We start from the raw sequence: 13,538 nt of genomic DNA, 5'->3' as shown, positions 1-13,538 counted from the left end.
AAGTAGGAGAATGTAAAAGTTAAAATACCTTATAATGTGATTATAGGAAGGTCTTTAGCGGATTAAGAGTGTATATCCTTAAAGGCAAAGTTAAATTATTGGTCAATAATGTTTGCACTTAGTAGAATACCCGGTTGGGTAAGAAAAGCTAATTATAGCATGTTGCTATGATATTTAATTATGTTTGTAACGTTAAAGTGTCCTCACCTCCCATAAAGGGAAGCCTGTTCAAGTATACTTATTGTTTTGCACTCAACCAAATTGTATGTCTTTTTGCTAACTTGTATTGTTGTTTTCTTCCCAGTCCCGGAGTACTGTGTTTAACCAGGGGGGAGTGCAGCGCCCCAGAGTCCTGGTCGTTGCAGTACTGTGGCTCCGCCACTATGGGGAGCCATGGTGCGTTCGATGGCACTGAAGGAGTTCATCTGATCAGGTATCACAGACACCAATACATTTCACCGCAGGGCCTCCGGGGGGAGCTAAGGGTGCTATTCATTAGGCCGCTCCCCACCATAGTGGGTAAACCGGGGGTCAGGCAGGAAGTTAGATCAGAAAAGCTGACTGGATTGAACGAAGCAACACCTTGTGGCAGAGGGTGTTGTGGAGGAAGAGACAGTAGGGTCTCTGCCAGGGGTGGGATCCTGGCAGAGGCTTGGCATTGGAAAGAACGTAACGGGACCGTGCCTGCTCAGAATAGCGGCGGTGCCCTAAGAAAGGACTAGAAGCGAGATAGATTGTGCTGAGTGAGAAACGAGATCAAGCAATAGGAGAATTCCAGTAGGGGTCGTGCTGTAAGACCGAAGCAACACCCTACTGAGGCGCACTACCGGTGGCCGGAACGCCGAGGGAGTAGAATAACATTCAGCTTCAAGCAATACTCCAAACAGCGGCAGGACAGTCAGTTTAAGGCGGGCTGTCTAACACATATCACCTATGAAGTCTTGGGAGGCAATTGCGGGAGAGGGGCGTCTCTAGGGTCCCGGAAGAACTCCAGGCCTACCCGACAAACGGGTGCCGTTCTAACCGTAACATCAGGGAGGGACGGACGATTAGAAGAACATCATTTAATCGAGTTGTGAGGGAACTTAAGAAACAGACACAACAGTTGTGGGGTACTTTCCGTAAGCACAGCAGGGGAGGACTACAACACATAGCGCTAAGAAGGAAGGCACCGATTTCCACCTGTGAAGAGAACTCTGGAAGTGCCATTGGACCGGCCGGACTTGCGCAGCCTGGTGAACCGTATTCTGGACTGAGGACTCAGAGATCTCCAGTAAAGAGGTAAAGAGACTGCAACCTGGTGTCCTCGTTATTTACCGCGACCTGCACCCCACAACTGCACCGACATCCACACCGATCATTCACTGAGCGCCCCACGGCAGGGTCACGGACCGGGGCCTAGCCGCCGTGACAACCCCAGAAGCAGAGACTCAGAGGCCCGGTACCGGGTACCCCTCGGCCCTGCGGCAGTGGGGGCGCTACAGATATATAGTGAGGGAACACTTAGCTAACAAAAAAAAAATTCACAGAGAAAAAAGGAGAGATGGTTACCAGCTGAAGCCTCCAAACAAATGCACCAGCAGGGCGCATCGGACCCGATTAATGATGGCAAAAACACAGGTGCAAAAAATACAGATGAAACAACCACTTTCAATCCAGTATTGGTTGTTTGGCATTAGTGCACAAAAAGATAAGCGATAATAGTCTGTATGTGGCATTGTTCACACAGGCAATGCAGAGCATCTGGTCTACAGCCTATTACTAACGCACATATAGGCGGGCGGCTGCCCAGTGCTACAAAATGCATGCTGTGTGAATAGAGGCCTACAGTTTACAGAGCCATCTTGGTCCGACTGCGCCCTGCAAGATAAAGTGCAAAAAAACCACATATCAATGTATGTAAGATATTAGTTTATATTGGGGCCTCAATACGTAAGCCGGCAACCCACGTCAAGGGTCCTTACATTTTTGCCGGTCCTAACGCTAAACATTGAGTAAAAGCTCACAGACAGGTTTGTAAATAATAAGTCATGTCAGACTAACTTAATTTCCTTCTATGACAGAATCAAAGCAAAGCATTTGACAAAATATTTCACACCATCCTTATTGGAAAAATGTAATGGAAAAAAGTATGGAATGGACAAGGCAACAGTTAGGTGGATTAATAACTGGCTTAGTGATCGGACCCAAAGAGTGGTCGTAAATGGCTGCACATTCAGTTGGAAGAATGTCTCAAGTTGGGTATCACAGGGTTCTGTCCTGGGCCCTGTATTGTTCAACATCTTTATCAATGATTTAGATGAAGGAATTGAGGGTACACTGATTAAATTTGCTGATGACACAAAGCTAGGAGGGATAGCTAATACTAGAGAAGAGAGAGAGAGGGTTCAAAAAGATATAAATAAACTGGAGCAGTGGGCAGCAACTAACAGAATAGTTTTTAACAGGGAAAAATGCAAAGAACTACATCTGGGCAATACAAATGAAAAAAGCTTATACAGAATAGGAGGAATAGGGCTAAGCAACAGCACATGTGAAAAAGACTTGGGTATACTAATAGATCATAAACTGAACATGAGTCAACAGTGTGATGCAGGAGCAAAAAAGGCAAATGCAATTCTGGGATGTATTAACAGAAGCATACAGTCTAGATCACATGAAGTCATTATTGCCCTCTACTCCTCTTTAGTCAGACCTCATCTGGAATACTGTGTCCAGTATTGGGCACCACATTTTAAAAAAGACATCAACAAACTCAAGAAAGTTCAGAGAAGAGCGACCAGAATGGTGACCGGTCTGCAAACCATGTCCTATGAGGAATGGTTACAGAATTTGGGAATGTTTAGCTTGCAAAAAAGAAGACTGAGAGGAGACTTAACAGCTGTCTACAAATATCTCAAGGGCTGTCATATTGTAGAAGGATCATCTTTATTCTCATTTGCACAAGGAAAGACTAGAAGCAATGGGATGAAACTGATAGGGAGGAGACACATTAGATAATAGAAAAAACTTTTTGACAGCGTGATCAATGAGTGGAACAGGCTGCCACGAGAGGTGGTGAGTTCGCCTTCAATGGAAGTCTTCAAACAGTGGCTGGACAGACATCTGTCTGGGATAATTTAGTGAATCCTGCTTTGATTTGACTTTTTGAATGTAAAATTTCCTGGAATCATTAGCGGATGTCATGTCCCATTTGGAGAGCCCCTCATGTGCCTAAACAGTGGAAACCCCCACTAGTGACCCCATTTTTTAAACTAGACCCCTCATTGAATGTACTTAGATGTGTGGTGAGCACCTTGAATCCCCGAGTGCTTCAGAGAAGTTTATAACATTGAGCCATGAAAATAAAAAAAAATCATATTTTCCCCACAAAAAATGTTATTTTGGCCCCAAAGTTTGCATTTTCATAAGGGTAACAGGAGAAATTGCACCATACAGTTTATTGTGCAATTTTTCCTGAGTATGCCGATACTCCATATGTGGATGAATACTACTTTTGAGGCACAGTGCAATGCTCAGATGGGAAGAGGCACCATATTGAAGTTCAAATGTTGCTGGAATAGTTTGAGGGTGCCATTTCACATTGTCAGAGCCCCTAAGGTGCCAGAACAACAGAAACCCTCTATATGTGAACTCATTTTACAAGCTACACTCCCCAATGAATTCATCTAGTTGTGCAGTGATCATGTGCCTCACAAAATTTTATACCACTGACCAGTGAAGAATGAATAAATTACATTTTTACCACTAAAATGTTGTTTTAGCCTCAAGTTTTTAATTTTTCTAAGGGCTAATAGGATTTTTTTTACAACAAACCGAGGTTCATTATTTCCTGAGTGCACCAATACCCGACTTGTAATCTGGAAATATTTTCAGGCACAATACAAAACTAATAAGGCAAGGAGCTCCAGATTTTACTGCTATGGTTTGCAGGTGCCATGACCCACTGGGAGAGCCCATGAGGTGCCAGGACAGCAGAACTCCCCATAAGTGACCCCATTTTACAAAGTACACCTCTCAATGAATAAATCTTGGGGGAAATGATCATATTGACACCACGGGTGTGTCACAGAAATGTAATTCCATTGGGCAGTGAAGAAAAAATAACATTTTTACCACAAAAAATTTGTTTTTTGCCCAAGATTTTATAATTTAACACAAGAAGTGGGTAACAATGGCCCCAAAATTTTCCCACAATTTCTAATGAACGTGGTAATATCCCATATGTGGCTGTACAGTACTACTTAGCCATACAGAGAAACTCGGGAGGAATAGAGCACTATTTGCCTCCTGGAGCGCAGATTTTCTTAGTACAGTTTGCGGTCTCCATATACAGAGCCCCTAATTGCTAGAAGAGCAGAATCCCCCCTCAAGTGACCCCATTTTGGATACTATACCCCTTGGGGAATTTATCTACAGGTGTAGTGGAAATTTTGACTCCATGGGTATTTTCCAGAAATAATCAGCAATGAATGTTGCAGAATGAAAATTGCCATTGCAGTGACCAGTATTCTGTAGTGACCAGTACGTTGTAGTCCCCAATAAGTTATGTTCAGCCTGTGCCTCTGTAGACATGCACCCTTAAGTTAGGCAGGCTCTCATTGCTTCAGAAATGCCAAACGTGAACGCAATATGTGGTCTAGGTACACTGTGGGACTCATAAGGGAGGGGGCATTTGGATTTGAGAGCCGAGAATTTGCTGAATTTCTTTTGGGATCCATATTCATGTGTAAAATAAAGAAAAAAAAAAAAAAATAGGGATATACTCACTCTCTGACGCACCCTGGTAGTAACCGCTGTAACCAGCAGCCTCCGTTCCTAAGAATGAGCGCGCCTGAAGGACTTTCGATGACGTCGCGGCTTGTGATTGGTCGCGTGAGCGCTCATGTGACCGCTCACGCGATCAATCACAAGCCGCGACGTAATCGAAGGTCTATCACCCCTGCATTCTTAGGAACGGAGGCACCGCTAAGAGCAGGGGCCGCCGGACGGGTGAGTATATCAATATTTTTTATTTTTATTATTTATTTTATACATGAATATGGATCCCAGGGCCTGAAAGAGAGTCTCCTCTCCTCTAGACCCTGGGAACGATATGAACCGCACACTTCCGATTCCGATTTCCGATATCACAAAAGTTATCGGAATGCTCAACACTAGTGATGAGCCATTTTGTTGTTCCAGAGCTTTTGTACTGTCAGTAATGTGAAAGCCCCCTATATTTCCATTAAAAGATGACAGACCTGAGTGGAGACTTGCTTTTTTTTGTCGATTGAGTTCAAGCTTTTTTTGGGAACATTTTACATAACGTTTTGGATCTCAGTTATCCGGCGTTCTACACTGAGCACTTATTTTGGGGTTTCCATTTAAATCTTTGAGTGATGTGATTCAGATGAAACCCCCAAGGGATCCATTCACTATAAGGCCGGCCTCACACTAGCGAGTTTTACAGACGTATGAGCGCATAAACTACGTCCGTAAAATATGCATTACACACGGCCCAATGATTCTCTATGGCCCAGCTCCTATCTGCCGTATATTACGCATCCGTAATATACGGTCTTGTACAGTAAACCATCTCATATCCCTTTTTTTTTGCATATTCCACACTACTAATGTTAGTAGTGTGTATGTGCAAAATTTGGGCGCTGTAGCTGCTAAAATAAAGGGTTAAATGGCGGAAAAAATTGGCGTGGGCTCCCGCGCAATTTTCTCTGCCAGAGTGGTAAAGCCAGTGACTGAGGGCAGATATTAATAGCCTAGAGAGGATCCATGGTTATTGGCCCCCCCTGGCTACAAACATCTGCCCCCAGCCACCCCAGAAAAGGCACATCTGAAGGCAACCCTTCATTACCCCATATCCCTCCGCTACACAGGAGTGGGAAGAGAGTGGCCAAGTGCCAGAATAGGCGCATCTTCCAGATGTGCCTTTTCTGGGGTGGCTGGGGGCAGATGTTTGTAGCCAGGGGGGGGGGCAATAACCATGGACCCTCTCTAGGCTATTAATATCTGCCCTGAGTCACTGGCTTTACCACTCTGGCGGAGAAAATTGCACGGGAGTCCACACCAATTTTTTCCGCCATTTAACCCTTTATTTTAGCAGCTACAGCGCCCAAATTTTGCACATACACACTACTAACATTAGTAGTGTGGAATATGCAAAAAAAAAGGGGATATGAGATGGTTTACTGTATATAAACCATGTCTCATATCCTGTCGGGTTTGGGAAGGAGAAATGAAAAGCCGGCAATTGAATTACCGGCTTTTCACATATATCGCGCTGAATTAAATGTAAATACAGAATATATATATATGTGTCTCAATGACATATATATATATATATATATATATATATATATATATATACTGTATATATGTTTTAACGAACATTTGAGCACATAAATCCATTAGATGTCGGTTTTGCAAGCCTGTGAGAAAATATCGCAGTACGGAAGCCATACGGATTACATACGGAGGATGCCATGCGCAAGATACGCTGACACACCCTGCCTATGGATGACATACGGATCACTATTTTGGGGACTTTTCTGCGTATTACGGCCGTAAAAAAACGGACCGTATTTACATACGCTGAGTGTGAGGCCGGCCTAATGAGGCAGCAGAGTTACTCTGAACTCTCTTCTTTTCAGAAGTGCACAAAACTGTGGCCGATGGCACTTTTATGCTGTCCTAATAACCTGGACACTGCCGGATCACCGGTCAGATGGCATCCACAGTGCCTCCATCTGTCTCATTATAGGGAATCTTCTGCTAGAGGTTCTGTCTGAATCACGTATTTCAGATATTTACATGGAAACCCTGATATAAGCGCTCAGGGCAGAGCGCAGGGTAAATGTGCACCAAGTCTTACTGTGATCTTTGTGAGGCAAAATGGAAAAATGAATAGCAGGTGAAGAATTTTTTATTTTTTTTTACGCCGTACCTTGTGCGGTATAAGTAGTGTTGAGCGATACCTTCCGATATTCGAAAGTATCGGTATCGGATTGGATCGGCCGATACCGGGAAAATATCGGATCTCGCCGATACCCGATACCAATACAAGTCAATGGGACACAAATATCGGAAGGTATCCTGGATGGTTCCCAGGGTTTGAAGGAGAGGAAACTCTCCTTCAGGCCCTGGGATCCATATTCATGTAAAAAATAAAGAATAAAAATAAAAAAATATGGATATACTCATCCCTCCGGCGGACCCTGGACCTTAGCGATGTAACCGGCAGCCTCCGTTCCTAAGAATGCAGAGTGAAGGACCTTCGATGACGTCACAGCTTGTGATTGGTCATGTGACCGCTCATGTGACCGCTCACGCGACCAATAACAAGCTGCGACGTCATCGCAGGTCCTACACTCACTGCATTCTTAGGAACAGAGGCTCCCGGTTACACCGCTAAGGTCCAGGGTCCGCCGGAGGGGTGAGTATATCCATATTTTCTATTTTTATTCTTTGTTTTTTACATGAATATGGATCCCAGGGCCTGAAGGAGAGTCTCCTCTCCTCCAGACCCTGGGAACCATACACTGGGAACTTCCGATTCCGATTTCCGATATCACAAAAATATCGGAACTCGGTATCGGAATTCCGATACAGCAAATATCGGCCGATACTCGATACTTGCGGTATCGGAATGCTCAACACTAGGTATAAGTGATTTGGCAACTTTATTCTTCGGGTCGGTGCGTCTACAGCGATACCAGGTTTGGCTTTTTATTGCAAAAAATAGTTCTTGCATTACCATATTTTGAGAGCTATAACTTTTTTCATATTTTGGCCCACAAAGTCTTGTGAGGGCTTGTTTCTTGCGGGGCAAGTTGATGTTTTTATTGGTATCATTTTCGGGCAAATTACTTTTTTTTATCACTTTCTATTCCGATTTTTGGGAGGCAGAATGAACAAAAACCAGCAATTCAGGTTTTTTTGGGGGGTGGGGGGTTTATGCCATTCCATGTGTGGTAAAATTGACAAGGCAGTTTTATTCTTTGGGTCAGTATGATTACAGTGATACCCCATTTATATCTTTCATAATGTTTTGCCACTTTTACGCAATAAAAACTATTTTAGACAAAAATACACAAATAATTAATTTATTTTACATTGGTTTATTCTCATAGCTATATTTTTTTATTTTTTCGCTGATGAAGCTTTATGGTGGCTTGTGTTTTTGCCGGACAAGAGGACAGGAGGACGTTTTCACCCATACCATGTTTATTTATATCCGTCTTTATGATTGTGTTTATTCCACTTTTTTTCGGCGGTATGATGATAAAGCATTGTTTTTTGCCTTGTTTTTTTATTTTTTTGTGGTGTTCACTAAAGGGGTTAACTAATGGGACAGTTTTATAGGTTGGGTTATTGCGGACGCTGCAATACCAAATATGTGTACTTTAGTTGTTTATATATTTTTTTTATTCAAATATTTATTTATACGTACAGTATGTTTTTATTTTTTATTTTTTATATTTTTACAATTATTTAAAATAAAAGTTTTAGTTTTTTTTTTAACTTTTTTACTTAGTCCCACTATGGGACAAGCAGCATCCCCATACTGTAGAAACTGTCAGCTCTGGACTGACAGGGAAAGTTGCTGATCATGCACTGTGCATGATCAGCAACTTTTCTAGCTCTGGTGACTCGGATGTCATCATAACATCATCAGGTCACCGTGGCAATGATCGGGGCCCTGTGTCACGCCGCGGGGTCTCCGATCCAAAGGCAGAGGGGCTGTCAGCCCTCTGCCGGCTCCGGGAATGCTACAATCTAGTTTGATCATAGTATTTTGGTGGTTTAAGTGCCAGGAGCAGCGCGGGACCACTCCTGGCACTTAGTGCCGGGTGTCAGCTGTCAGAATCCATCTCTGGTCAGATACACCCTGGTCACATGGACGAAATATTAAGTCTGATGTCAGAAAGGGGTTAATAGAATCATTTAATAGGAGTACTAAAATTGCATACCATGACGTCTTAATTAAGTCCCTGGTTACCATAACAATCCATTGGCTTACTTTGTGGATGCTAATGGAGTTCCAGATAATATCCCATTGCACTGTCTGCTTAGATGCCTTATCTGCTATTAACCATGCATCAAATGGGCTTAACAGCTAGGATCTGTAACTTCAACAGACCTTAAAGGGGTTTTCCAATGTTCTAATAAAAGTCTGCTGACACTATATGATGGCAGACCTCTGAATTCCTGCAGTGTGCACATCACACGCTGTCGGGATTTTCCTGTCTTGCCTGTGAGAGTGATTTGCATACTACATGAAGTCATTTGCCTACTAGACTGCCCAGCCATACTCAATTCAAATCAAGTGAGGCGTCTAGCGGAATGTGGCTAGATTTATGTAAAATGCATATTTGCAGTATATGACCTCCTGCTCTTGCGGGAAACATCCAGGCATGCTGCAAGGGTTTAGATGTCTGCAATCAAATACAATGTGTCCGTAAGGTCATGGTTCACTTTTGACCAGTCACTGGAAAGCAACAAATACGATAGAAATGTGAAATCTGCTCCAAATAAAAGAAAAACTCTTTCAGTTTCACACCTATTCAGTGTAGTTCGATGTGGGCTCCATTTATTGTCCTACACACATCCAAACGATAGTGAAGTTCTTGCCACACCCGGGTAAGGAGTCGGAAGTCTGGTGTAACATCGTGAATAACATCTGTGATTCTCTGTTTTAAGTGACTAATGTTGTTTATACGTTCAATGTACACATGTTGCTTCACATAACCCCAAAAGTAAAAGTCTAAGGGTGTCAGATCCAGGGATCGTGGTGGCCATGGCTTGACAGAACCCCTGCCTATCCACCGCCATGGGAATGTTCTATCCAGAAACTCACGAATAATAAGTTCTCACAACACATATAGATAAGTTCTTTGGGGTTTATACTGTTTAGGCATATTAGTGGCTCTGCAAACACAACACGATGCCCGCAGACGATTCCATCAAAGTTTGCATTCCAAAACATCGCTACTTCTTTCTGAGCCACCGATGTGTGCCCAAAGAGTAGTTTTCTCCTACATATGGGGTATCAGCATACTCAGGACAAATTGGACAACTTTTCAGGTCTATTTCTCCTGTTACCCTTGTGAAAATAAAAAATTGCGGGCTAAATAATAATTTTTGTGGAAGAAAATGATGTTTTATTTTCACGGCTCTGCGTTATAAACTTTAGTGAAACACTTGGGTGTTCAAAGTTCTCACAACATATCTAGATAATTTCCTTGGGGGGGTCTAGTTTCCAAAATGGGTCACTTGTGGGGGGTTTCTACTGTTTAGGCACATCAGGGGATCTCCAAATGCGACATGGTGTCCAATCTTAATTCTAGCCAATTTTGCATTGAAAAAGTTAAACGGCGCTCCTTAGCTTCCGAGCTCTGCCATGCGCCCAAACAGTGGTTTACCCCCACATATAGAGTATCATCGTACTCAGGACAAATTGCACAATACAGTTTGGGATCCACTTTCTCCTGTTACCCTTGGGAAAGTAAAAAATTGGAGGCGAAAATATCATTTTTGTGGAAAAAATATGATTTTTCATTTTCACTCTACGTTATAAACTTCCGTGAAGCACTTGGGGGTTTAAAGTGCTCACCACACATCTAGATAAGTTCTTTCGGGGGTCTAGTTACCAAAATGGTGTTACTTGTGGGGGGGCTCCACTGTTTAGGCACATCAGGGGCATCTGCAAACGCAACATGACGCCCGCAGACCATTCCATCAAAGTCTGAATTCCAAAACAGCATTCCTTCCCTTCCGAGCTCTGCCATGCACCCAAACAGTGGTTTGTCCCCACATATGGGGTATCAGAGTATTCAGGAGAAATTGTACAACAAATTTTGTTGTTCATTTTCTCTTTTTACATTTGTGAAAACAAAAAACTGGTTCTGAAATAAAATGTTTGCAAAAAAAGTAAAATGTTCATGTTTTCCTTTCACACTGCTTCAGTTGCTGTGAAGCACGTAAAGGGTTAATTAACTTTGTGAATGTGGTTTAGAGCACCCTCATGGGTGCAGTTTTTAGAGTCGTGTCATTTTTGGGTATTTTCTGTCATGTACACCCTCAAAGTGACTTCAAATGTGATGTGGTCCCTAAAAAAATGGTTTTGTATATTTTGTTGTAAAAATGAGAAATCGCTGGTCAACTTTTAACCCTTATAACTTCCTAACAAAAAAAAATTTGTTTCCAAAGTTGTGCTGATGTAAAGTATACATGTGGGAAATGTTGCTTGTTAACTATTTTGTGTGACATATCTCTCTGATTTAAAGGCATAAAATTTAAAAGTTTGTAAATTGTGAAATTTTAAACATTTTCGCCATATTTCTGCTTTTTAATAAATAAACGCAAGTCATATCAAATACATTTTATCACTAAGTGACACTGGTTAGAATTTTAAAAATTAGCCTGGTCATCAAGCTGCAAATTGGCTCTGTCATTAATGAGTTAAAAATGTACAAAAATACTTTATTAGCACCTAAAATATTACAAACTAATCACACAAACAAGTGCAAAATAAGGACACACTGTAGTGGTTCTCCGCAGAAATGTATAAATACTGAACGTTCAAATACAGTTCAGAAAATTCTTTATGGTAAGGTCTACTATGCAAGTTTGCGGCCCTCGGCCCTTTAATTAGATACTGCCTCAGATAGGGAAAACTCTACATAAATCTCCCATATCAAAAAGAATCATTGCTATCCCTTCAGAGGTACAAACAAGAATGTGGAATAAAAAAGTTATATATGCAAGTTTGGCATAGTAAGCCACTAAAATATGTATATAGTAATAGTGGCATATATAACTTTACCAAATCGCAGATAAACCACAGCAGCATAAGTAAACAACCCCGACAAACGTTTCGCCAACTAAATCACCATGCTTTCTCAAGGGGAGGTGTTATCTGGTTACCTGCAGTGTTATACCACGTGATCGTCTGTTTAATGGTTATTTTGATCAATTACCTGCAAGGACCTTTTGTATCCTAGGAAACCAGCTTGTGATCACTCTGACGCTGCAGACGATTCGTATAACGCTGGAGGAAAGAGGCGGAGGGAGATGGGGACAGCCGCAGATACTGACTGAGCATGCACCAGATTCCCAGCCCCACAGTGTGAATAAATCATAACATACTGTTGGGCGGTATCTCTGGCCTCCGCTACACGCAGGCACGATATCAGTACATGAGCTGATGTGAGTTCCAGGGCAGCGTGCACTGCGCATGCCCAAAAAATGAGAGCACAGCACAGGCGCCAGTGATGTGAGGAAAAACAGAGGAGGCAGTTCCCGATGCACTGAGGGGATGATTGACGGGAGGCGGCTGAGTCAGGGGGAAAAAACTGGCTTTCCCACTCTGGCAGAGAAAATTGCACGGAGCCCACGCCATTTTGTTCTGTGATTTAACCCTTTATTTTAACACCTAGAGCTCCCAAATTTTACACACAGACACTTCCAACATTATTAGTGAGAAATATGTAAAAATATCAGGGATATGAAATGGTTTTCCATATGTAAACCAAGTCTCATATCCTGTCGGGTTTAATAAGGAGATAGCAAAAGCCGGCCATTCAATTACCGGCTTTTCTGCTATCTAGCTCTGTATGAAATATATATATATATATATATATATATATATATATATATATATATATATATATATATATATATATACTGTATATATATATACTTATTCTTTGTGTAGACATTTATTTTATCTATTCTATTTTTAACCTGTCAGTGTGATTTTACTTTACACCACACTGAATTACCGGCTTTTCTATGGAACACCGATGCGCATTTCTCGCAAGTCATAAGCATGGTCCATGTGTAATCTGTATTTTTCTCACCCCCATACACTTTCATTGGCGGATTTTTTGCACAATACACTGGCAAAAGCAGCATGCTGCGATTTTCTCAGCCCGTAAAATACGGCCGAGAAATATATGGCTGTTCCGTTTAAGGAATATGGCTTTATCAAAGTCTAATCTTCACAATACACTTGTGGAATTGTATCATGGCATGAGCAAAGGGGATTTCTGAGGACCTCAGAAGAGGAATTGTGGATGCTGAACCAGATTTGAAAATTATACGGAGTTTGGACTCCATCAATACAGTCAGGCAGATTGTGTACAAATAGAGGAAATTTATGATCAATATTACTTTCTCAACAAAATCCCGTGAATAGTAAGGCATATAATAGTCTGCAGGTCACAAAGGGACACACGGTAACCTTTAAGCAACTAAAGGCCTCTCACACATTAGCTAATATTCATGATTCATGATCAGGAGGACACTGAACAACAATGACATGCTGTTAGGGCTAGCGGAATGCACCGAGTAAAAATAGATGTTTATTATAAACTAGATTGTGGCCCGATTCTAATGCATCGGGTATTCTAGAATATGCATGTCCCCGTAGTGTATGGACAATGATGATTCCAGAATTCGCGGCAGACTGTGCCCGTCGCTGATTGGTCGAGGCAACCTTTATGACATCATCGTCGCCATGGCAACCATTATGACAT

Source organism: Ranitomeya variabilis, chromosome 3 (genome assembly GCF_051348905.1).
Source record: "Ranitomeya variabilis isolate aRanVar5 chromosome 3, aRanVar5.hap1, whole genome shotgun sequence".
In the NCBI taxonomy this organism is placed as follows: Eukaryota; Metazoa; Chordata; class Amphibia; order Anura; family Dendrobatidae; genus Ranitomeya; species Ranitomeya variabilis.
This window is presented reverse-complemented; position numbering follows the sequence as displayed.